We start from the raw sequence: 26,962 nt of genomic DNA on the forward strand, positions 1-26,962 counted from the left end.
AGAAGCAAAGGAATTTTTTCTTAAATTATAGTTAGTTAAATTTAGCCCAATAACTAACTCTTTCGTTTAGAGAAGCATTTAAAGATAAAAATGCAGCAAGTTCATATCTTCTTCTGGTCTAATAGTCTTCTGGTCTAATAGTAAAAACTGGTATGTGAAGCTCAGATTAGCTAGCTTTAAGATCTTAAAGGCCATGTTGAATAATCAGCTAAGGTCAGCACCTGCAAAAAACTTTTTTTAAATGAGGAACATGTAAATGCAAAACATGTTTTGAAAACCTTTTCTTAGATTTTTCTAATCATATTTACTAGTTGCATTTATCATTTAAAAAAAAAATTAATAATTTTCTTAAAATCCAGGTTTCCCACAGTTTTTATTTAAGTGCTAATAAAATCCAAAAGGGTCTGGATTAATCTGATGTTTGAAAAAAAAACAAAACAAAACAGATCTGCTAATAAACAACAAATATGAAACTGACTATATGTGGTTAACAATTTAGAATGGACAATATAGCACAGAATTTCATACTCCTGGCTATTAAAAACAATGACCAAATTCAAGGTTAAATCTATGCAAAGCAGGAAACCAAAATGTCCTCAGGCATATCAGCCAGTGAGAATCCACCTTTCTTTAGGCAAATAATTTACAACACAAACAATAAGAGTAAGGTTCAAATTGATAATGCAAAGCCGTCAAAATGAAACTTTCATGTTATGGTTAAATCAGATATTTAAATCATTCTGACTGCAGCTGGAGCATGGACTTGCACAGGCATTTCCAGACATTTTGCACTGGTTGCTATCAGTGTTCTGCTCAGCGTAGTATCGCTTTATGGCAGCTCATATATTGCAAGCAGGACCTGTAGGACTGCTGGGAAAGCTCTGAGCTAGAGTTTAATCAGTCCCTAACTTTCTCTGGCTTAAGCTAAGGTCGTACTTAAGTAAGAGGGGAAAAAAGGTTCAATGACTGTGGAATGCAATGTGTTTTAATAACACAGTACTTCCAATGCTTGGGAGTGTAACACCACGCAGAACAAAATCTGACTTAGCATTGTTTTCTCCTTGGTTTTAAAAAAGAGTTCTCATTTTTTTAATAATGACCCCCCACTGAAGGAGGAGGTTTAATGGCAGAACTTTGTAAGAGGGAGGCTGACTCAGTGCTGCCACTGACACAGCGTGAGCAGAATCAGCAAAATACTAGCACAGGAAAGTCAATAAAGTCCATGAGAGTATACTTTCCAGCATGGAAGAAAATTAATTTAGTTACAGCAAATGATGAAGTGCTGAAATTTTCTTTAATAATTTGCTAACAATTTGTGGAAGGGAGAAGCCTGGTGCTTGAGGCAAAGACTATATGGATCAGCTGAATATAAACTCTTCTGAGCTTGCATTTGCTGAAAGAGACAAACCCAAAACAATTGTCCTTTCTATCGCTAAACAGTCAAATGGGAAACGTTATTTTCATATAAGAAAACCAGCAATTTTAGATTAACTCTGAAAGAATCTATGCAGACCTAGCTGCAATATTTTTTTGATGATATTAAGATAAAGTAGATTCTCAATTATTAAAAGTCAGGAAATAGAAATCTGCATCTGTGTTATTTTCAATGCCCTACTTACTCCAAGCTAGGATGTGGACCACAAACTATTAACAAGAAGCAACAAGCTACCCTAGGTCCAGACTGTGCTCTTGATGTATGGTTCAAGTCAATGGTAATTGATAGATAATGACATTCACAACCAGTGAAGACAGGATATGGATCAGTAAACAAATGTTACACTTGATCCTAGTCAGGAAGCATAGTAATACTCTCCCTTACAAGAAAAGAAAAATATGATCCTCCGAAAGAGCCACTCCATGTAATGTGCTCAGAACTAGCCAGGCTGGACCTATTGTTGAACAAGTGAAAGTTTATGAATGACCTTAGAGTTTTTTATGTTTCTTCTTTCTTTGCTAAATAGCAAAATACTGCCTCTTCATTGTTGTGTTTAAAACACATCCTGTTATGCCTGCAGCTCTTTTTGGACTGCAGGTTCAGAATACCACGTACTCTATTACTGAGCCTTTCTTGCAGCTTTTGCTCAAAAGGAGAACGTCTATGTGTGTGGGAGTAGCATAAACTGCAGCTGTTTTTCTGGGTTTTTTTCCACCATCATTACTGCTGACTGGTAACAAGGAAGAAGACATACGTATACACTATTTGGCTTCTCTGCAACACTGCTGTACAGGAGGCTGGGAGATTATCTTGGTGAACTCCTAATTTCAGTACAACTTTTATGACTGTAAAAGGATCAGCAGTAGGCTGAAAGAATTTGTCTTGCAGTGAAAAGTATGCTGCTATTTTGCTGGAATATTTTATGAGAGATATAGAACTTCAATTTGCTCTTTCATTGGTTTTATGAAAGATTGTATCACCAAAGAACCTATGTGAGTCCAGGAATCTCTGGAAAGATTAATTAATTTCACTGGGCAGCTGCTTAAAAACAACAAAAAAAATCCAAACAGATCCAGGACACAAACCCTTCCCTGTATGCCCCCCCTTGCCCTGCTGCCATGAATGCATTGTGGCTGAAAACTTTACAGATAACTCGAAATGACAGCAGTTTTGATATTTTCAGCACTCTGGGGCAGTTTAATGGGGAGATGCTCTTTCTGCACAGTACATTATCTGAAGCTTGTGAGGCCAGACAGCAAAAATCCCTGGTCATCTTTCGAAGTGTAAGCCTGCATGGCCTTATATCCCCTCCTCCCTGACCCTTCAGGCAGTTTAGGACGTGTATCTTGCTGCCACACCAGCCATGGAGGGGTGCTGCTGAAATTCAGAGACACGTGTGCAGTAAAAATCCAAAGCAAGCTACAAGCCTGCTTCAAGGAGTAAAATAGTTTATTTTCTGCAGATGACACTTTCCCCAGTTGGTTCCTGCCAGGTCTCATCACCAGTTTTCCCAGGTCATTCTCTCCATCCCTGGTCCTGGCCACAGCTCACCTTGTGCTGAAGTCAGCAGAGCTGGGCTTGGTAACAGAGAGGATTAATCTGAGTTATTGCACTGCATGTCACAGCACACAGCTAAGAGTTCATTTCCAGTTATGGTCTCTGCTAATTGCTCTCAAATGGGTCTTCGTATCATGACCGAGGCAGGCAACATTGGTCAGGGAAGCCAGAAGATCGTCAGTCATTCAAAGCGATCAGAGGCATTATGTTTGACCTCTGGCATTGTAATTTTATTTCTGTGGCTCTGCATGGAAACTGTCAAAGCAAAGTAAGAAGATTGTCAAGCTGTGGTGCCTGCATAAAACATGCCTACCTACCTTCATATCCAAAGACAAGTAAGATTACCTTCTCCGACAGTATGTGAGTTAAGACATTAAAATGCACAGCAGTTTCGTAGAGCAGAGCTGGATTTCCATACAGAATACTGTGTATTTTTAATTAGCAGCCTTATAATCAGCTTGTCTTATCATCTCATTACAGTTTCATTTTGCCTGATTTCAGTTCTAATGATTGGAAAATGCTGTGAAGCTAAGACCTCGGCTTACTGCAGGGACAGCCAGCCCTTCAGGCTGGCCATGGGTTTAGTCATTGGGCCTGTTCCCTTTCTAATTCAAGAAACAGACACATCTTTAGGGAACTGTGAGATTGTTTGAGGGGAGAAAAACATTCTTTGTCATGAGACAAAGAATTTCTTCCCTGAGAATTATCCACTTGTCTCCGACTTTCTGAGGACCTTCAGGTAGGCTTGGTTTTCTCACTTAATCATTTCTAGTATTGCCATCCACCCTGCAGCAAATGACACGTCCCAGTCGGAGGCATTTAACACCACTGGGATAGTGCTGGAAGGAGCAAGCATCCAGCCTTGAATATAGGGCAGGCTAGGTAAAATGTGTAGAGAAGGCAGCTTAACTGCTGAAGATTTGTAATTCAATGTGTAAAACTCAGAAGATTAAAAGGTATCAAGAATTGCAGGACCGCTCATTAAGGCTGTGGCAACATAAAGGTGGAAACATTAGGAGTACGGCAAGAGGGTCTTGCTGTCCTTCTTCTACGTAGTAGGGATTTCAGTCCCTGGAAGCTGATAGGGTTCATCATGTACAAGTAAAAGCAAAGACGGAAGGATTTCTCTTCTCCATAATTGTCAGAGCACACCTGTGGCAACCCTCCAGGAAAAGATGGTATGACAAAATGTGCCTTTCTGCCTTTCGTTAATGTTTGGAACTGGAGTAAGCACTGTGTTGGCTTTGCCTGGTAATTAAACGTACAGAATTTAGGAGTACTGACTTGTTTCTGAGGCTGCTACTTGCAGGCTGAAAAAGTTAGGAACATTTAAATGCGAGCAGGTAAAATTTAAATGGTATTATTTTTAATAGTTACAGACATAGTTTTGTGTGATATCATTTATCAGCTCTTGATTCCCTCTTTCTTTCCTGGTATAAAAAGTTTTGTGTAACGTCCTTTTCTGGTTATCACACTTTCTTGCACCAGACCCTGCCAGTCCCTTAGCTCTTTCAAAATCCACCAGTCTCTCCACATATTCATCACGAGGGTCTTTTTTGCTATGACTGCAACCTCTTCTAATCCAGGCTTCTTTCCCAATTTCTACTCTCTACATAAATCCTTGCAGGTGTTTCAAAAAACCAGCCTGTTTTGTGTGCTGCTTTCATGCTCTCTTTCCCAACAGATCTCTTTACAAGAGCTACCCAGACCTCTCAAAACCCTCTGATCAGCTTCCCTTCATATTTTGTCTCTGCTACAAGACCCAAGTTCCCACCCAGTTTAGTTTCTGCTAATTGTGCTTCTCATTTGCTGCCACTTTTACTTCAGTCCAGTCTCTGGTGTCTCCCACAGTTGCTTATCTCCCTTGTCAGACTCTTTTTCCTGGGGTGGCTCTGGCCCCAGTTTTTCCTGCAGGGGCAAATGTCTCTGCTCCTCAACACTCATTATTGCTTACATTTTGATAACATCTACCAGTCAGATAAGAAATCATTATGTTGAATGAGATAAACTTACTAAAGGAAAGCCTGCCTCTAGCTGAGGTCTCAGTAAACACTTCACATCCATCTAAGAGCCACGGCATAAAAACATTTCCAGCTCTCTCTTCCATCGCAGTTTTGATGATTAATTGCAACAAACTATTTCTGCGTTATCTTTGTTTGCACAACTGGAATTTGTACTTACATTAATAACTCAGCCCTTGCAAATACTGAGAAGTTGAATACTCAGTGAAATACACTGTGTTTGGGTGTTTATGTGCAGATATTTAAACATTTCTGAACTGTCTATTTTGTGAATGAGCTACACCAACAATTTTACTAACTCTACAGGACTTTCTTTTAACTATAGAGTATTTAAGCTGCTGTGGGACAACACTGCTTTATTCTCTGTAGACAACTTTATTCTTTGTCTTGTCATTTTTATTGTTCTAGTGGTAGTGAATAAAACCCTGCATCTGTTCCTCAGGAAGGACTTAATCCAAAGCCCATTGAATGCATTGGAAGAGCCTCCATTGGGCTTTGGATCAAGCTCTTTAGTACACAAACAAATGCTCTTTGTGCGAATATGCTATTCAAGTACTGCACAGAAGAGTTACAGAGGTTCCCTATTTCTGAAATAATGATTGCTCTTTAAATCTTTTTTGCTATGCCTGTTTAGTTGGAGGAACAATATGCAACTGTATATAATTGTTGAAGTACTGTAGTCTGTGATTATCTTGCCCCAGCAGTTGATATAGATGTTGAATATGTAACGCTGTGGTAACAAGTAGTGCTATATTTATATGGCTCTTCCTATTCATGCAGTAATTCAGAAAATATATAGAGATACGCTCCTTGCCCCTGAGGATGTTCAGGCTCAACCAGGCAAGCTGGACACAGGCAAGCCATCTTTCAGGACTGCCTTATGTTGGTGTTACTGATGGAGCAGACTTGAAAGAGGGATTTGTAGAATAAAAGAGGGATACTACTGAATGGGATTTTTTTCTGCGCTTAGGAAAAGGAACAGACTGAAAGGAGACACAAAGCCCACAGTAGGGGAAAGAAACAGGGGCTATTGTCGAGGAGGGTACAAAGAGAATAAGATAAGGCAGGAGTAATCAAAGCAGAAACATTAGCTGGAGTGAGACTGTGAAGAGCTTTAAGTGAAACCTTACAGCTCCAGATTTGCAATGACTGCATATTCCACAAGAAGGAGGGAGCGCCATGAGTCAGTTATGCAGCGGTATCCCCACAGGCAGCAATAAAAAAATTTTCTTCCTTACAACATCACAGGTACTGAATACTTCTTTGGATTTCTTGTGAAGGGGAACTAACAGTTTCTGTGAACCAAAGAGAACACAATGCCAGTGAAACTAGGCTGTCTTTGCAACTGCAGAACAGAGTAACTTCACGTGGGCGTAGATTACACAAACAGTTACTACTGGGTATTACTCCTGTGACAGAATTGCTCGCAGTAAAATATAGTACACTGTGTGGTAAGTGCTGGCAGGGCTACGCAAGTAGTTTGTAAGCTGATGATGACTAAAACAGTTTATGGAGCCAGTAGTAAAACATTACTCTCTCAAGCAGTCACATTTAAGTCAATGAGATTACTCATGTAGCTAGCTGCCGATAGAGATCTTGCCAAGCTATTCCACCACATAATAGATGTGTGTAAATGAGCCTGTTAGTCAGCTGAATAACTTCAGAAAATAACTTTAAAGTTCATACTACATTAGTATTTGAACTCCCTAATCACATCTGAGGTCCCGTTATGTTCTGCAAACACCCACTAAAAGGCAGTCCCTGTACCAAAATTCATCAACTCATATAGACAAATAAGAGAAAGTGACTTGCCTTCAGTCACATCACAGGTCATCAGCAATGCCAGGAATAGAACAGGGATCTCCAGTCAGTTCCCTACCGGCAGCTCCCTGCCTCTGTAATACTCAACATTTCATCCCCGTACTGAGTATAAAGCATTTATGAATGTGACCTCCAAACTTCCCACAGCTCTTCTGCTAACGGACTGATGGATCTCTGCATTCATTAGTTCTATAAATGCACAGAGAATACACAGAAGTACCATTTTCATCTCACACGCATTACCGCAAGCCCATGCATTCCCTCATTCAGCTCATCTGCATGTTATTCTGCAGTCAGACAAATAACCAGAACCACAAGGAAAGGAAAACTAATCTAATCACAAAATTTCTGACAGCTAATCTAAGACACTTAAAAATCTGCATCCCAAGCAAAACTCATTTTTCATACTAAGTGAAATTCAGTGTGGAGGCTACCAGATCAGGCATCACCTTTCAGGACTGCATTTCATTTTATAAATGTTATAAAAGTGCCTGGCATATCCAGCATCATTATCACAGTATTTTCCTTCCTTCCTTTATTCTGCACTGCTCTCAGCATCTTTGGGAATTCATAGAGAACAAGAACAGTGTGCTGGGCTGTAAAACAGCAGCCTGAAATAACTTCTTCCTAACAGGAAGAGGTATCCCCTTTGAATTATTCTCCATTTGAAGGTTCACCACATAACAATAAAAAAATCTGCCTCACTGAAACTAGGCTCCAATATACTGACAAAGTCCCAAAGCAAAGACTCTGAGTAACTCTTCTGTCTCCTGGATAAAGCAGGAGCAGCAGATACAGATACAGCTTTGCTCTCTTCTCTCCCTATTTCTCTCTTGTCTCCTCCAAACATCTTTGTCTTTCATTTCCTTCTCTTTATCTCCCCATCCTGAGCTGCCCTGTGTCTCTTCCCCTTCCTAACTCCAGGCACGCTTTGTTGGCAATGGCTCTGTCCTCTTTCTGCCCATGGAAGAGGACGCATCTGTACAGAGGCAGATTGTAAACTAGGTCAGCTCATGTGGCAGAGAAAAAAAGATGAGAAATAAGAGCCTTTTTGTATAATAACAAGGTCTCACATAAGCATGTGGCCCAGTTGTTAGAGGTGTTGAGTGTCTGCGGTTCCCACCGACTACAGTGGCACTAGTCCTCTTGTCCACAGGCTATGTATGTAGAAAAACATCCTCAGTTTTGCAGCCCCCTACAAGCAGAAGTTCAGCTATGCGGTCACACTTCCTTGAGCTTTCCCAAGGATGTCACACTAATCTCAGGATCTGTTCTTGTCAGTTTTTTCTACATGTTCAGCACAGCCTTGGGATGTATATTGGTCAGTTGTTGGAGGAGGAATGAGGTAATACTGGGGGTGACATATCTGTTTTCAGTTCACAGGGCACATAAAGCAGGTCTGAAAGGGAATGACGGGCGAGGAACTGTCATTTGAGTGTTAAAAATAACTTATTTTCTTCACAAATATTGGGTTAATGCAGCTGATCTTTATACTTTTCCTACTTTCAGAGTTTTTAGAGCAATACTGACTAATGTTGCAGTTCATTATTTAGGTAAAGGTATTTTAACTTCACAGTAAAAATTAGGGAAGGTTGCATTCTGGCAAAGATTAATTCCTTCTTCCCCCTACCTGAAGCCCTCTGTAATGCTGTAAAAAATTACAGACCGTTAACAAAATATATCTTTAAAACAAAACTTTAAGACGTAATTTTCTTCTGTTGTTGTAACTGTTGAAAATGCAAATTAGAAGCAATAGGGAAAACTCATTAAAATATACACAGTGAAATCATATTTGATTTCCTCTGTGGTATATCAGTCATGCGTTACCTAATTAATACTTAATAAATGCATCCCTGTCATAAGAGGAAAAAAAAATACATTCAAACCATATCAGTGTCATTTGTGATATTTCTTGATCTAATGGAACAAAATCTGTGCTGTAGTCACGCAGTTCTGTCCAATCCTATATGAGGCCAGTAAGCAAGAGAGGAGGAGAAGGTAACTGTTGGAACAAAAGGGCAGAGGGGTGGGAACCCAGGAAGTGGAGCTCTGAAGTTCCCCCTTTGGCAGTGTAACATCTTTGGTTGCTATGAATTCACAGATTTTTGTCTACAGTGCGGTATTGCCAGTATCCAAAACTCAAGGCCTTGGGGGAAAAAAAAAAAAAAAAAAAAGCATGAGAGTGGACTATGCTTATTTTAATTATGTTTCTGAGGGTGTAGGGTACCTGGAGGGTACCTTTCTGCATGGTTCTGAAGTTTTCTGCAACTAAAAAAGACTGATTGATTTTCATCCCTCCCTTGTGATAACTGGCTTATTCTGTTTCTAGCAGCTGAAGTTTCTAAGAACCCAACAAACACAGTCAGACCTGTGAAACATCCAAAAGGGATGCAAGCCTCATGCTCCTCTTCCTCTCTCTCTCCTCCACAGCCCCACATTGCCATTTGGATGGCATACTTACCTGTGGGAGTACAGACCTTACACCTGTGGGGCAGGCTGGTGGGTGTGAGCAGTGATGCAGGTCCATGCACAGTTGCTTCAGTCAGGTGTTGGAGGTGCAGCTTTCCTTTGCTCCCTGCCCACTCCCCGCAAATAAGCTGAATGGAAGCTGTACTGCAGTTCTAGCGTGTGCACTGCACAGCTGCACCGTGCCCTAGAAGGACAAAGGGTAGGAGTCCTGTCTTTGGGCAGGTAACTGAATTGCAGACATTTCTGGGAACGTTCCTAGATGGTGTGGCTGAAACACCCCTACTCAGAGCTGGTCTCCCTTCCTCCTTCCCCTGCCATATGCTAGTGGCAAGTAAAAAATGTGCATTAAAAAAGGCCACCCTTGATCCAGAGGATTTACAGCAAAGTATGAAAGAGAAAAAAAAGATGGCTGCAGATACAGAGAATAACAGTGACAAACAGTTCCCTGGGTTAAAGACCTTGGTGGGGCTTTGTCTGTACCATACTGTGTGTGCTTTCAGACACATACATTTGCAAAGAGGGTCATGGCCACATACAGTTAATTACTAAGGTAGCTTCTTACTCACATTAATAGCACCGGCTTACAGGTCTGCAGTTACACAGGTATGCATCTATTTCCTTATACCATTAGCTTTTATTATAAGCCTTTTTCACTACCATGGCATTCGGGTAGCACGTACCTGTGTGTGAGCATCTGTGTCCTTGAGTTCTCACCAGAGGGTGCAGCAGCTGAATTACCAATAGCAGCATGTAACCTCCCATTTAAAACATTGGCACTTCTAGGGTGGAGGGTGGCAAATGTGATGCTAAACTTCAGTACAGACTCTGGAGAACTAGAGGTCTGCAAACCTCGTGCCTGTACTGTGCAAATACAGAGATGCTAATTGGGTTAGAACTAAAGGACACCTGGATTAATGCAATCTGTCTGGGAAGAGTCAACATTGCTGCTGTAAAGTCCTGCCTTAAACAAACCTCTTGGAGGTCTCTGAAAGGGTCAACAAAAGTGTGGATAAGGGTGATCTAATTTCCATATCAGACTGGGTTTCTAACAGGCTCTTGACAAAAGCTTTTAAGGAGACTAAGCAGTGATAGCAACAAGAGGGAAAGCCCTGTTATGGCTCAGTAATTGCTTAGAAGATAAAATGCAAAGTGCAGGAATAAATGACCAGTTGTCACAATGGAGGGAGGTGCTGGGTGGTGTGGGGTTCTGCAAAGGTCAATGCTGGGACTTGTGTTCTTCAGTGTACTCATATCTTACTGGGGAATGGAGTGAAATAGCAAAGTTCATCAGTGATATTAATTTACTCAGGTCAGTAATAATAAGACTGTGAAGAACTACACAAGGACATTATGAGGCTGACTGGGCGATATAAGAAATTCAGCGTAGGTAAATGTGAAATGATGCACATGGAGAAACAATCGTGTAAAATGCTGGGCTCTGAACTGCCCATGGCATGAGTAAAATCTCAGGGTTATGACAGACAGCTCCATACAAACATCAGCTCTGTGCTCAAAAACTCTTCATGAAATACTAATTGTTAAGAGAAAAACATCATTGTGGCACTGTATGAATCCATGGTTTGCCCACACCTTAAATATTGTGTATTTCTTCACCTCAAATAGGATCTATTAGATCAGGATGATGTTCAAGAGGGCATCAAGGATGGCAAGACATATAGAACGGTCTATGAACAAAGGCCCCCATGAGCAACTTACAACTCTCCAGCCAGGAGAAGGAATGATGTAAAAGGATTACAGTGGAGGTCTGCAAACCCATGAGCAGCTGAAAGAGAGGGTTGGGAGCTGTTCCTCATGTCCAGCACAGGAGCTGAGGGGATGATTAAATTCGTATTGAAACCAAAAAGAAAAGGCAGAGTTCTTCACAGGAGGGGTGGCAGACCAATGGAAATCCTTGACACAGCCTGCTGTGAACGCTGCAAGTGCATTGGGGGGTAAGGGGAGATGGAAGAAACCCATGGAAGCCAGCTCCACTGCCTAAAATATATTAAAAAAAAAAACCAAACACCCCCCACCCCCAATAAACCGAAAAAGGAAAATAAAATAGAAGAAGGAAAAAAAAAAAAAAAGAAGAAGAAAAAACCCCCAACAACAACCAGCAGCAGAACCACCCCGAAACCCACGGCTCAGGAAAGCCCCGGAGCTGCCAGCGGCGGGGTGCTCCCGCTTCGCACGCCCGCCCGGAGGCGGGCCGCCGGGGCCGCGCAGCTTCCCCCCCGGGGCTCGCCCCCCCTTCGCCGCCGCCCCCGGGGCTCGGCTCCCTCCCCTCCCGCCCGGCGCCGGCATCCGTAACAGGAGAGGGCTCGCAGCCGGCCGGGTAACCCGACCGCGGCGGGACGGGGGGCGCGGCCGGGGGGGGGGGGGGATTCGCGGAGCCTCCGCGCGGGGCGCATCGCCCCGCGGGACGGGCCGCGGCGGGGCGGGGCGGGGCGGGAGGGGGCGGGCGGGCGGGCGGTGGCTTTGCCCCCCTCTTCCTGGCGTCGGCGAAGGGGGCGGGCGGGGAGGGGGGAGGAGGAGGAGGAGAAGAAGGAGGAGGAGGAAGAAGAAGAAGAAGAAGAAGAAGAAGAAGAAGAAGAAAAAGAAGGGGGACCCGACGTGCCGGGGCCGCGCGCGGAGCTGGCTGCGCGCGCTGCGCGCCGGAGGAGCGGGCGCGCTTCGGAGAGGTACCTCCGTGCGCGGGGGTGCGCGTGTGTCCGCGCGTCCTTCTGTCCGTCCGTCCGTCCGTCTGTGTGTGTGTGAGGGCGGCTGCGGGTGCGGAGGGAAGGGAGGCGGCGGTGGCTGCGGCTCCGGCAAGTTGTCTGGCCCTTGGTGGGCTGCGGGAGGCTTTGGGGGGGTGGGCGCAAAGGTGGAAATGCCGGGAGGGGGGGTGGGGTGAGGGGGGGTCGGTAGAGATCGGCGAGGAGGGGCAGGGGAAAGGCGAGGAGGGAAGATGGAAACGCGGGGAGGGGGAGGCGAGGAGGGGAAGGGAGAATGAAAATGCGGGGAGGGGAAGGGAGAAGGCGAGGAGGGAAGGGGGGGGTGCTGGGGGGTGGGGGGAACCTGCCCTTGCCCTCGCCCACCCCGCGAGGTGTGCCCGCCAGCCCCGCGCCCGTGGGAACCCCCGCGCCCGTGGGACCCCCCACGCGTGCACATTCCCCGGGGGCGGGTGGGGCTGACGGCGCGGGGGGCCGCGGACCACCGGGGGGTGCCGGACGGGGCGGGTACGGAAAGACGGGTCTGTGCGCGCATCCCCGTGATGTCCGCAGGTGGAGGGGCGGCTCTTCCCCCACCTCGGCTGCGGTTTGGGGGTCCGGGGGGGGGTCTTTGCCGCCCTCCCTGGGGGCCGGGCTGGGGGCAGCGGGGAGGGGTGAGAGCCGGGGTGGCGGCGTGCAGGGGGTTTGGTAAGGTCCTGAGAAACCCGTGACATAATTATTTTTTAATCAGCATGGTTTTTTCATGGCCATCTCAATTTTTCCTGGACTCCCCTTTTTGAACCAAAAATCTCCTGTATCTTTGTTCCAAGTCTTTCTATTTTTAGATCCCTGAGTAACAGTGAACCATGAGTTTTAAATATTTTATTTCTTTTTATTTGGCTTCTGCTTAGGACCACTGCAGTGTAAACTTCTGAAACATTGGTGTCTCTCCCTAAAAAGTTATTGAAATTATTACTGAGGTGGGCAGGCAGGCAGCTACTCTGGATAACAGTGCTTGAGTTCCTGATAACGTTAATCATTAGCTGTGAAGAGTAGTCATCATACTGAAGTTTGGTTTTTATCTTAAGGTGAATCGCCTATCAGCTCCCAGAAGATGTACATAAGGGCAACAAGTACCAGCCTAATGTTCGAAGAGATAGAGCAGATCCCCCAGTTGTGATTTTACCAATGAAATAAACATGTTTTATTTTGAGCTGTGATTAACAGTTCAACATTGTAATGATATCCTCTGATTCTAGCATTGTCTCATAGCTCTGGTATGTCAATTTGTATTCATGCTGTGTAAGTGTTTTGCAGAGGTTTTGCGTATCTGACAGGGATTTATTCCACTTTCACAATTACGTTTTCTGGTCTCACCAGCCTCAGGAACCTAAGCAAGGTATATATATGTCAGTATCTGTAGTATACATGACTTCTTTTTCCTAAGAAGTGCAAGCTATTTCATATATTTTTAGATCATAGCTTTTCTGTCCCTGCACACAGCAGAGGATGAAGTTATAGCTGGAATTTGTTCATTTAAGTGTATTCATTGTAAGTATTTCTGACTGGTCAGTATTGAGTGTTTTTTATTCAGTTTATCTTCATATTATATCGGAATGCCAGTCCATTTGCTGCCTCTTGATAGCCTCTGCCAAAGTAAGTTTGCACAAATTTAAAATTTTACATACAGATATTGGCTTTAGATAACTGACAGGTTGGTTTTTGTGTTTGTTTCCAAGCACCTGTCCAAAGAGTACAGGTCCCAGGTGAGCTCTTAAGTAAATTAAGCCATATTTATAGATGTATTATAATAGTGCCAAAAAGAAGTAGCTTTTGTGTCAGCTAATGGTTATTTTCATTCTCTGTGGATGTGCAGCTTCCATACTAAGGGATGCGTGCATAACTTCCCAGCCCTTTTAAATCACTCCTGTTGACTTCAGCCAGAGTTTTGGCTAAGTGAAGAATACAGGATCATATGGCTTACAGCAGTAAAAGTATACCTAGCAGAATCCTGAGCAGTTTGATGTATACTTTGATCATGGGATAAGTTAATTCATGCCTGGTTTGTCTTGCCTAAACTGCAAAACTCACTTTTGCTACTGGAAACACCTGCTGATTTAGCAAGTGCTGTTGATCCTGCATTTATAGCAAGACATGAAGAGCTACATAATGCAACATCTAGAACTGTCTGTATTATTACCATTCACTGCGTGATTTTTCTCTGGTTGACATGCTGCAGTACTGATTCTCAGGCAGTTCTGACTTCATCTGACCAGCAGCTAGTTCATTTGTGGTTGTGGGGTAAACAGGGTTGTTCACGCTGCCAAAATTGTCTCTCTCTCTCCTGCTCCTCCCCCGCCCCCTTTAAAAAAATAAAAAGCTTTGGCAGGTGTCTCTCCTAGTAGTCTGTGCTGAAGGGGCACATCTTGGTTCTCACATGTGCCCTGTCCTTTGGCTGCCTAAAGTCCGTCTTAAATTCTGTGTTACTTTGATACAACTTCTCATTGCTTGCTTCCCATTTCTAGGCTGATTCTTTGTATTTGTTTCAGTGCCAAAAGTTAATGAAGGTACCCTAGCAAAATTCTGGACTCAATTCATTGAGGAAAAGTCCTTTCCAATACTCCCACCCACCAGGAGCCAGTCCATTGAAGTTGATATGGGTAGTCTTGGCATTCAAATTATGTGAGAAAAAGAAGTTGGCCTGCTTATTTATGATGACACTCACTTACCCGAGTATTGCATTTGTCCTGTAGAGGGGTGTTCTTTAATTGACTGCTGACCTAGACCACTAGAGTACAGCTCTATAAAATTAAGTTTAATTATGAACTATAACAGCAGCACTGAATGAATGCCAGCAAATGCACTTATAGCTATAATTTATGTAATACTTTTTGAGCCATATGCTAAAATGGTACTCCTTTTGTTCTGCATCTCCAAAGCATCTCCAAAATTTTAAGTTATTTCTGCTTAAATAATTGTAAGACTTTCGGTTGCATTGCTCTGGTAAATAAGTATTCCACATCAGTCTGTTTCATCCTTGTGAACAATAAATACTAATTAGTTGTGGCAAGACGAATGCAGTTGAGCAAATCCATAGTCTATGAACTCTCATATCTGGGATTCTTCTGCTGCTAAGAATATACTTCACAGTACAGCTTGATGGAGGGCGACCTGCAGAATGATTCTGCGGCTTAGTCTTCAATGAGGAGGCAAACCTTGCAGTCTTCCTCTATCCTGGGGTAGGTCAGTTAGAGTTGGTTTTCATCTCAGCCATCTGAAAATGAGATGTCCCGTTTGAGTTGGTAATGTAAACCAACTCTGTGGTCCAAGAAGTGTGGAAGGTGCTTCCAGAGAGTCAGTCATCTAATAAATCTCAGATTGGGAAGATTTTTTTAAATAGCCTAACAGTCACCTGTCATCATAGCCGTTGTGGTTGACTGCAGGAATCTAGACATTGACTAAGATGGCATCTCAGGGCCCTTCCAATACTGTTTTCTGGGATCAGGTGAGAATCATGGTAAATCAGTACTGAAATGTGTATAAAGCTTTAAAAAAGATGCATTGCACACAGTAACTTTAGGAGACCACAAATATATCTCACTCATTCCTGAAAAACAAGTCTCAGTCCTCAGTGCAGAAGTTTCCCTGCTGTAAAATGGAACTCTTGTTTCTTCCTTTTTCTTCTTTACATTGGAAGATCTTCAGGCCTGTTCTACAGTCTTCACTCAAGCACAGTGTGTTGAAACTGTAATTTCAGCTGCTACTGGAAGACTTATCCTAGCTTACAAAAAAATGATGATGTACCTACTGTTCAAAATTATACACTACAGAAATCTAGATTTTGTCATTCCTTTTCTTATCTCCCAAATAATCATATTCATAAGACTTGGTTGTTCTGGTATTATGATAAAATGAACAAAAAAAGAGGACACATTTTTCATGTTAAAATTCTGGGTTAGCAATACAAATTATAGGCTTATTTTTGGTGATGAACAATCTTCAGTAATCCATTACAACTGTAAATCATGCCATCCTTAATTTTAAAAAGACATCCTTTGACTTAAGTTTATAATTAATGAGAGTTCAATGTTTCACTTTTTATTTATTTGATGACAGTAAGATACTGTGTTTACAGGAGAAAGCAGAACTGTGCCTTTAGAGTAATTCTTCAGAAATACAGTAAAAATATTTAGGTGTAACAAGACTTAAGTGTTATATCGCTGGATATGATACTTACACGTAACATACTGCAAAAATGAGAATTTTTCCTAGGTGTTGTTTAGCAGAGAGAATGATTTCTGTAATCCCTTATTAATAACAGAGAAAAACAATAATTTAAAATAGAACAAATTCCCTTCAAAACATACATACATCTTCAGAAGGGTTAAGAATATTACTTTAAAAGACCTGCTTGGGAAAACTTTGGTATGTGCTACTGAATCACGAAAGCATGTCCTGTTCATTTTAGAATTTTCTTTCCAGCTTGATCTAATTGACTAAAGAGATGAATCATGATCCAGGGGAAAAGGATGCTTTCAAAGATCTGGATTTTTTTTCCAGAATCTGTTGATTCCACTGATGTCTTTTGTGGCTCTGGGCATTATAATTTCCCTCTTCTCCCATTTTCTCAGTGTTAAAAAGGAAAAAGAGCAGAAAACTTTCTGTATGTAAATTGCTAAATTCATATTACAGTATATACTTTGGAAAGGAAGGTTCTTCATGTTTTACCAGCTTTTTTCTACATGTTTTTGTATTGCTATATAGAACACCTGTTTGTATAATATATGCATGAATCAGGAAAACCTTTTAAGGGTGTAGTGGTTGTAGTACTACCAGTAAAAGGTGGCTTATATCTGTGTCATTTATTCCCTTTCTAGCAGCTAGAATTTACCAGTTTACTAAAGTAGTGAGAAAAATGTATATCTCCTGCATTGATAATTGCAAAATACCTTTAAACTGGTGACATATTAGGATTGTACTGACTTCAATAGAAGAAACAAAAAAACCCCAACAAAAACACCAAAACCATGAACACAACTGACTCAATCACTGAGTAACTTAGTGTGACAATTCCGTTGACTGGGCCTGGGTGCTGGTGCAAATGCAAATGCATGTGAGGATGTATGTAGCTTCCTTCCTAACAGTTCTTGTCAGGTACTGATATTTGACTTCACAGCTGTTATTTTTTGTCCAGTAAATCCAAGAATTCAAGTGGACGTCTTGTGCCTCATTATTTGGGGCAGTAGTACCAGCATTGTTTGAGTTGAGCTTAGTAACAGCCATTTTTTTCCCCAGTACTCCAGGGAAAAATACAGCTCCATCTGTATACATGCTTGGAGTGCCCTATTTCTGTGTATCGTTAAATGTGGGGCAAGTTTAGTAGTGCCAGTTGAGAATAATTCCCTAATAGGATTGCTAATACACAACCCAGATCCACTCATCTTTGAAACAACTTCACTTTTAAGAAGTTCCCTTTTTTTTTTAATAACTCTTCTTGGGCAGGCTTCAGGAAGACATTAGACCACAAATAGGAACCAGCTGAAATGTACACCTGTATTAGCATCCTGCACCAAACCCCACTGTCAAACCGATTAAATCAATATAAATCTATTAATAAAGGTTGCAGTTTTGCCACAAGTAAAGGAGAAAAGATTATTTTTGTTAAAGCAGGTGAGGTTTAACCAGCAGTTGTTGTACAAACCTTTTGCCTCTCTAGTTTTGTTCTAATAGGAATTTATCACAGCACTCCCATAGCTTTGTAAGAAAGACAACACGAAACCAATCTCAAATTTTAAACATTATTCTATCAACTTTCCTTGTAAATAGGTCATTTTATTTCCAATTTTAGAGTTCCCTATTAGCCGCTACCCTGCCCCAAGAGTAAGCACAAGAAAAGGTTTTTGCTGGTGATGCTCTTGAGAACACTCATGTTGGTATGGGAACTACTATCAATAAACCCAGAGAGTCACTTAACCTGATTTTAGAACAATTAAAGTACATGCAAGCTGAAGAGGCCATTGTGGTTTGTGCCCTGGTTTGATGTTCCAGCTGTCCCTATGTTTTCAAGACATGCTTTACTGGCACAGCTTGTTCTCACAGCTAAGGAGAGGAGGACTGTGGCCAGCCAAAGTCTCAAGGAAGGGCTGGAGGACCAGGTGTGTGAGGAGGAGGTGCAACCACAAGAGTTCAAAGGTGTTCGGTTCTCGACACCATATTGTTTTGACTGTTCACAGCCCGTGGCTGGGACAGAGACACATTGGGGCAAGTTCCCAGCAGCGTTGTTCTGACATGGCTTGGCCAAGCTTGGCGGAGCAGTGAGACCAATCCAGTCCTTCGTTATTGCTTGCTCCTGCTGCTAGTTGCGATCATCAAAAGGAAAAATTCAGCCAAAGTCGTGGTCAAATTCTTTTAAGTCTTTTCCCTTTCTCTGTGTATTTTCAGTATTGTTACAGATTCACAGAAGCATTTAGTTTGGAGAAGACCCTTAAGATCATCCAAGTCCAACCATAAACTGTTTAAGGCAATTCTGTATTTTCCTCTTGTGAAAGCAGTGGATATACTGAATATACTGAAATTGGCCTAATCAAACTAACTGTTTTGGTCATTTAGTCACATCTAAAGAGTAGCACAGAACATGTGCTGGCCTTGGATGCTGTTTCATCCAAGAGGAGCCTGAGTCTGTCCTGCATCCAGTTGATGCTCCCACTCTCCATGATGCTTCCCATCTCTATCTTTGGGCTGCCTGTAGTTTTTACTTTCACTTACACTCTTTTGGTTCAATTTCTGGCTTTGTTTAATTTAGAAATGTCAAACAGACATACTAGCTTCCTTCAGATATCTTCTTGCCAATGCAAGCTTGTTCTTCCTCTCTGATTCTCAAGTCCATGTGAGTCCCCTCTGAATCCCTGGTGAACAGAAGCTCAGAGGAGGCAGAGCAGCAGCTAGACTTCTGGGGACATTTTTGAAATTTGAGTTGTTCCACCTGAAATGCTTTAAAAGAGGAGCCAGGGTAGACTGAAGAAGTGCCCATTCACTTTCTGAAAATGAGGCCTTTTAACAGCGTTTTTGATGGGCACTCTCAATACCCTTATCCTGTTGCCTGTTTGGCTTTCGGGGGTTATATATCTGTAAGGCCCAGATTTATGCTCATCGTGGTGTATAAAATGTGTTTATCAACTTGGTTAATGAGAACAGAAGTGGCATGGTACAGCGGATCAGAATGTATATTGACAAAGATTTCTAGGGAATAGTTCTCACTTTAAATTAAAAATACCTTTTAATTAGTTGACATTTTTGACCAGGTTATATTTTAAGCCCTTAAATTTCTTGAAAATCTTTTTCCATCTAATTAATTTAGAGACAGCAGTGGGGAGCTCAGGTAATTTTGAAATTTCTAGGAGGACCATCCTTGGGGGAAAAAATTCACATTTGGAGCTGGAAAGCTGACAAGAGCTACCAGCATATTTAGAGAGTCCTGGAGCCAGTCTGTGAAACTATTAGCACATACGCAAGACTTCCCAGAATTTAGGTTTGAGTGGCAGATTATTCCATGGAGGTTTTGCTAATTTCTTGGAGGGGGGTGAAGGTATGACGATGGCCAGTGTCATGGTCAGATCCCAAGTAGTGTTTGCCGATTGAGCCAAACTGGGATTAACTGGTACATAAACCAGTCTTTCAGAATCAGCTGTGCTGGAAATAAGAGCCTGCAATAGAATTACTGTTTTCTTGTAGGGGGTTTCTTGCTCATGTCTTCCTGTCAGATGTCATCAGATGCCTTCTGCTCTGAATAAAATGTTTTTAGGCTATTCTGCCTCTCATTCATTCCCCAGGCCTCTCCATAATTCAGGGCTTTCATCTGTATACCAGCAACAATTCAACAGCAAAATTTCTTTGTTCTTCTCTGCTTCTTGTGGGATATGTGAGAAACCCAGAAGTTCAGCTCTCGGGCATGTCTTGCCTACTGTTCTTGTTGACTCTGGCAAGTCACTGTATCCTGCTGGCCTGGGTAAAGGACATGACTTTTCTGTGGTGAGCTGGATAGGGATTGTATTAAACCATCTCCCACTGGAGACCTGTTTTCCTTCTGGAAGAAAAGGATGATAGGACTGTTCCCTTGCATTCTCCAAGACTCTGGATTATCACAAGCTTTCTGAAGGGAAATCAAGCCAACACTCTATGTTCTCGGCAGCGTGAACTGTCGAAAAAGGAACTTTCCAAGACAGCCTGAGGGGATATTGCCAACTGATCACCAACTGCCTGGGATGTAGATCTGTGGGGGCAGAGGAGCATGTGCATGGTATTTTTTAAGCATTCATCTTCCCATGCCTGTGGGACATGTTTCTGCAGAATGGAAAATAAAACTGGGATCCTGCAGGTGCAGATGTTAGAGTGGGTGTGTCTGTTGTCATGTTAGGCACTGGTAAGCAACCCAGAGGCAAAAAAAAAAAAAAAAGTAAAAAATGTCTTGTCACACCAACAACTCAGTTTCTATTAAAAATAGTGGTGAGTGTGGAAGGAGAGTGAGAGGAGGTTACTTACACCAGTGTTCATTAAGTGGAGAGCCAGATGGCGTTTAAAGCCGTGGCCAGGTTGCATCGACCAGAAGTATGCATCTGCAGAGGCAGAGAATCCGAGATAATTAAAGACTGAAGCACTTCTGCCAATGTAACATGTGCCACCTTTGCCCTCACACTAGCCTTGTGACACATGGACAGCACTCACGCTACAGTGCATGGTCTCTGGAGGATGGCAGGGTCAGGCTCAGGTTGTGCCCCCCTCTCAGTTTCATGGGAGGGATTGATTCTTCAGTGCTTTACTCATTGCAGATGCTTACACTGCTGCAGAAAAAGTATGAAATGTCAGACTAGAAGTCTCTGCTCACACCTTCTCTTAGAGGGTTTGTGTCCTCCAGGCACAGGTGCAGCTGCTGGTCCAGACTGGGGGAGTGAGCAGTGAACACCTGAACACCAAAATGCCGAGTTACCTCTGCAGGTGCTCTGCCAGCAATTTCAGCTATGCGGTTTTAGGTAGCAAGGACCTGTGAGTTTAGTAGGAGTGCACAGCAATGCACAGTGGGACAGCTGTAGTTTATGGATGGGGACTGACTCGGTAGTTAAAAGGCCTGCACATATGTGCATGCTTTGCCCAATATCCCACTGGCATCAGCTGTCTGCCAGAGTGCAGCTGCATTGGGAAATGCATCATGCCATCTAAATCTTCTTTCTAGCTGGTGGATCTAGTGAATACTTTAATTTCCTTGGGAGACAGAAGGGAGGGCGAGAAATAAAAAAGGAGACACTGCAGGGCTTGCAGTTTTACTGTGGCAAACTTGAGTTTGAAATAGGATACATTAATTTTTTAAAAAAGAAGATGCGACCCACTTTCATGGCAGGAGGGCTTCACTTCACTAGGCATGATGCCAGGATTTTGTAGTGACTTGATGGTTTCATTCCTCAACAACATGGTGGTAGGCTCCAGCACTAGAGGAAATCCATTGTGGAGGGTCATGCTGACAAAATTTCTCAGGCTCCTTCTAGTCAGGACCTTCAGTGTTTTACATAGTTGGGCAGTATGAAAACAGGCCTCTATTGCTCTGTTGCATTTCATGTTTGGGACTAGATGCTGGGTGATAGAGTTAGCTTTGGGTTGGTGAAACAGATTTGGTGTGTATATTCTGTTGCTGGACAGCAGTGAGCTGCAAAACAGCAAACAGTAATAATTCATGCTGTAGAACAGTATTCGAAGTTTACTTTTTCTAGTAAATTCAGATTTACTTGGATTATGTGGGCTTGATATGGAGCTTGCTATAGATGATGTAAATTTCTCCACAGAAAAAAAGTCTCATAAGGAGACTAAAACCAAATTCTTCTCTTCTTCAGCTTACAAGAAGCCCTAAGGAATGAGTAAAGTCCTCTCTTACTTAACTAAAGAGCAGCTTTACTGATAACAAGTTTTGGCTTGTTAACCATAATTTTTTTTTTTTTTTAAATCTTTAAAGTTTCAGAACATTTCCTGGGCTGAAGAGTTAAAAACTAACAAAAACATTTAGATTTTGAGTGTATTGTAAAGATCAGAAGAGACTGAAAGAATGAATTCTCTGGAGCCTTTGTTGTTGTTGTTGTTGTTGTTCAAACACTGAGGTTTATACCCTTCTCCGAAAAGCTCTGATAAAAGCCACCTCTCCTCCAAAACACCAAATCATTCAAACCCAAGGCCTAAGCTTTCAATAATGCCAGTGGGTATGGTTTGGCAAGAGAAGACCCTATGATTTTCCTCTCTGCTAACAAACACAGATGAACAGAGAAATATGTTATTAGTCTCTCTCAGTATTTCCTGCAGCCTGTGACAGTGTTGCCAGAGTTTCTTTGGTTTGGCTGTTACAAAGATAACAAAAACCCAATTGTCCTTGGAGTTGCAGGGCAGGGTCCTACTTCTCCTGAAGTCTGGGATGGGAAGGAAGTGTGGAGATGGAGGGCAACATCATTCCGCTGGGGCAGGTGACTCTGCTCAGGGGACTGGCAAGGAGAGTCAGCTTGGCCAGGGCCATGGCGTTGGCTCACATCCTTGCTTAGCAGAAGCAAGCAGCCCTTGCACCAGCATATTTTCCAGTCTGGGTCACCTTTGCACTGTCTCCCCTTTCCTTCCCAAATGCCAGCGTCCCCAGTCTCTTGTTCTGCAGGGCAAGCTGTCCCTTCCCTCCATCTTTAACCTATTTCTTATCTTGCAGCCACATCAAAACTTTTCTTCTTTCAGTGTTTTATGGGTTTCTTTTTGAAGTGTTTACTGGCACTATGTGTCAAGGGCCTAAACACAAGAGTAAAGTGTACATATCTTAAACCCTTCCCAGCTCCAGTCACTGCCTGATTTATGTGAGGTTGAGAGGAAGGCTGTTTCATTTTCTTCAGGCAAGCACTCTGAGTGTTCAGTTGATACTGGAGGTTTCTTGCTCGCATAAGCTGTGTGTTTAAAACGTAACATGGTGTGTGACAGGAGCAGTAGGAGAACCCATGAGGTGGTTATCAGCTCAAACAAATTCTGCTGCCAGATGTGCACCAGCGAATGTCAATAACTGCCCCAGCTGCTGGAGAGTTAATACAGATCCGGTGGTGGGGCAGATGAAAAGATTTTGGCCCTTGTCACCATGACAGTCCTTCAGTCTGATTCACCACAGAATTATTCCCGTTGTACCTTAGAGGGGCTTGACTGAATTACATTTTTGCTCTTGGGATATTGCCTACACTTACAAAAGCCTTCCTGGAATGCAATTACCAGGCAAGTCTTTTCACTTTGCTGATACATCCCGTATCTACATTTTCACCATCAGATATGTATGTATGGCATGCATAACACTTATCCAGAACATGAAGCCAGGAGGAGACCTTGAAGGTTTCCCCTTACTCCTGGTCTCTGGGCCCACAGAGCTGCTTCCCCTTACAAAGGGTAGACCAGGATCTCGCCTGACACAAGCTTCTGCAGGGGTTAATGCAAACTGCCAACAAGCACAATTCATCCATGCCTTTCTGTTTCTTTCTAGAGTGTTACTTTCTCTGGAACAGCTGTGAGTTACTACCTTCCTGTTGATTATTTCAAAGAAAGAAGAGAGCTTTCCAAGCATGAGCAGCAGTTGGCTTTTTTGCCATTAGTGGAAGAAGCAGCATCAGAAAGCTGCATCAGAAATAGCTTTTCACTGGAGAAAACCTGTTGAAGGAAATTAGAAAGAGTAAAGATTTAATTTTTGTTCTTAAATTCTTGCGCTTGCATGTTGCAGTATTGTTGCTGCAAGCCAAACAATTTATTCACAGAACCTTTTAACAACCAAAATTAAAAAGATATTTAGGAATCCCTGTTAGTCCAGTCTCATAGTGGGAATGCTGCTCATGTGCTGTTATTTTCTTCTTCCTTGTGGTGGTAAATTTGGCACTCTGTCAGAATGGAGTAAGCTCTTCCTACTCGCTGCTTTTGTTAAGTTATTTGGTGAAGTCACATATGCCTTTTCTCACTTTTAAATCCAAATTGCTCTGTTCTTGCGTTTACACTTTGCCTGGATCTTCTGTGACCATTGTGTGGGTACTTCTACTGAGGTCGGGATTTCTGATTTCTGACGAGAGCATGGCTTTTGCCTCTCCTTTGCCTTTCCTATGTATGTGGCTTTTTTTTTTTTCTTTATAAAATTAAGTCAACCTGCTGGGATCAAACTCATTGCACAGAAGGAAAAAATGTGAGATGTTTCCCACAAACAATTGATGACAAACTCATTGTACTAAAGCTTGTTGAAAAGGAACTTTTTTTTTTTTTTTTTGGAAGGTGAGAATAAAGGAATTTCCTCCTCCACCCTTGTGTTGTTGAGCTGTAAACTGATATTGTTGAGAGGGAAAAAAGTAGCAAGGCTTTAGTTTTCCTCAGGATATTATCATGTGATTTTACTGAAAACTTTTAAAGATACAACTGTCTCTCTAAGGGTTTCAGCAATTCCATTCAGAATTGAAAAGTTAGTTCTTTGCTTGTTTTTAATTTAAAGCATAGTCGGTTCAGTTAATTTCCACAGAAGACATGCCCTTCTGAAGATTCAGAGATTCCTCTGGCTAATTTTATAGTTCAGTGAGAATGAAATCTTTTTTACGGTGCTTTTTATGAAGCGGTTTGGTAATTTTTTCAGCAGATAACTGAGTTTGCTCTGGCAAAACACTGAAGCCACGCAGTGTACAGTCTTGTGTTTTTTCTGAGGAGTATGACTACAACTTGGTTTTGTCAGTCAGTAGCAATTACCTATTTAGCATTTTGGCTTTTTGTTAGAGGCTTCTTAACCAAGTAAAGCATTGCTGGCATCTGACATCTGGTGCAAGAAGTTCATTCCTGGTCCAGCCTGACTCCCATCAAGGGAATGGAAAATGCTCTTTAAGGGTGGTAGCGGGGTGGAGTATATTCCATTTCTGTATTTATCAGGCAAGATGCCTAAACTCAGGTTTGACACTAGCCTTTTTTAGTTTGTGTTGAAGTTACTTTTACTGAAGCACACGCTCAGCAGCAGGGTCTGAATCCTGTGATGTCCTGTGCTTTTATTTTACTTTATCAGACTGTGAGTAGGCCCACCATCCCACCTTTTCCTGTTTTCCTTGGTACCCGCAGGATTTCCCACAGACACAAACTGTTGCAGGAAGGCAAATCCCAAGCTCTTGTTCTGACATTTCTCTCAAAACTCAAATTGTCTTTAATTTATTTCCCTGATGGTCTAGTTCCTGTTACCACTCAAGTGAAATAGCAGGGATAGATTAATGCTGCTCTGAATATTATTAATAGTTCATCGTTGCATCCCTAATTAAGATTGGAAATTGGATTTAAGTAATTATATAAACCCATTATAAGATACAGTTTCTGTCCCAAAATCTTAAGCAGACAAAATAGAGAATAAAGAAAGCGGGTGCAGCTGGTTGCTTGGTAGACAGCATTGCTGACTCCACAGTGGGCTGCCAAGTCCCGGCAAAGAACAAAATCATCTTGTCTCTTTGCATACTAGTTCCAGTAAAATCCAAACCTAAAACATTTTTTAATGGTTGTGATTGACAGGCAGAAGTTTCTACAGGTCTTGGTTTGACTCTAGGTAACAAGTCAGTTCCTCTACCATGGAGGAGAAGGATGTAAAATGTGGGGTAGGTTCTTAATTTCAGGCTCCTATGTTAACTCTCACTGTTTCTGGACAAACTTTTACATGTTGTAACTGTATCCCTCCTGCAGGACCAGCTGCTCACAGAAGTTAGAAGGAGCCTTCAGATGTTGCCAGCGTTTTTTCCATTGTGGCAGGGCAGGATCAGGCATATTGCTTACGGCTTATCCAGAGTTTTGCATTGCTAGGAGTGGGTATTCCTTGGTCACAGGTGGAACAAATATTAATAGTTTAAAATGCATAGCAGTTTTGGTGGTTCTGGACTTGTGTTACTGCACCCTGAAACTGTCATAAGTTGAAGCCTGGGAAGTGGTTGGAGGAAACAGGGAGGCAGAGGCAGGGTGGGAGGAAGCTCTCACAGTCTGAGGCTGGGATGATGTCAGGAAGAATAATTGTTTTGTATTCTTAATTGCTAGCTTGAATCATGCAGCCCTAGTTGACATGGGTGGGGAGGGAGTGAGAATGCAGTGTGTGTGCCACAGTTGCACTGACTCATGGGGCAGTAGTCACCTGAGTGCTCATTGATTTTTGGCTTGTCATGAAAGATGCAGGGATGATATAAGCAGGTAGCATGGGCTGATCCAAAGCCCCTTCGATTTGTCAGCTTGGACTGTGGCTCAGTCACCATATGTGTAATAATCGAAGCAGAATGGTAGCTCATGGCTTTATCCTGTTTCAGTAGAGCTGTTGTAGGGCAAGCTTTCAAATCTACAGTAGCCTCTCTAGAGGCACATGGATAACAATGACTTAACAAGACCTTGTACTTGATTCTTACAGTTTTGCTAAAGCATGTCTGTTGTCTACCAGATGCTTTGATCTGTTGAAGAGGAGTTTAAAGGAACATGGCACATTAAGTTCAAGGCGTTGGTTTTAGTATAGAAGTTGTAAAACATCACCAATATCTTGCAAAAATATGAATGTATGCAAGTAAAAACAAACAAAAGCTAGCCTTTTAGATATGTTATATTCTCAAATCAGTGTACCGATAGGTCAACTAAAATAGACTACGTGCTGAAGCTTGGGGATTTTAAGGCTGAATCAGACTTGGAGAAGATTTAGCCAGAGCAATTTGCAAGGGGTTCTGCAGGAGGAGGGTACAGGGTTACTTAATTTCAAAGTAAGCTTCCCCTTAATTTCCTTGTTAAGAGGCTAACTGTCCCAAAATGTGAACGGCTTCTGGCTCCTTCCCAAACATTTGACTTTTGCATCAACTCATCATCTTCATAAAGCTGACCACATGAAGCAGATTTGTAACAGGGTCTCCATGTCAATGCACCTCTTTTCATACAGCTGTTTTTACTTGTGCGCC

At 42.4% G+C, this 26,962-nt stretch overlaps 1 protein-coding gene across 8 annotated transcripts in view; it reads left to right on the top strand.

Annotated features, from left to right (window-relative positions):
• The window catches only part of PALM2AKAP2 (PALM2 and AKAP2 fusion), a 283,007-nt gene that overhangs the window by 168,759 nt on the left and 87,286 nt on the right, over nt 1-26,962 (top strand). The window contains exon 1 of one of the 8 annotated variants that reach the window (XM_052778166.1): nt 11,878-11,984. The exons of the other annotated variants lie outside the window; for them this stretch is intronic. The gene's annotated coding sequence lies outside the window, so the exon portion shown is untranslated. Of the gene's footprint in view, nt 1-11,877; nt 11,985-26,962 lie in introns of those variants that run through there. 8 annotated transcript variants of the gene reach the window in all.

Source organism: Harpia harpyja, chromosome Z (genome assembly GCF_026419915.1).
Source record: "Harpia harpyja isolate bHarHar1 chromosome Z, bHarHar1 primary haplotype, whole genome shotgun sequence".
NCBI classification, from domain to species: Eukaryota; Metazoa; Chordata; class Aves; order Accipitriformes; family Accipitridae; genus Harpia; species Harpia harpyja.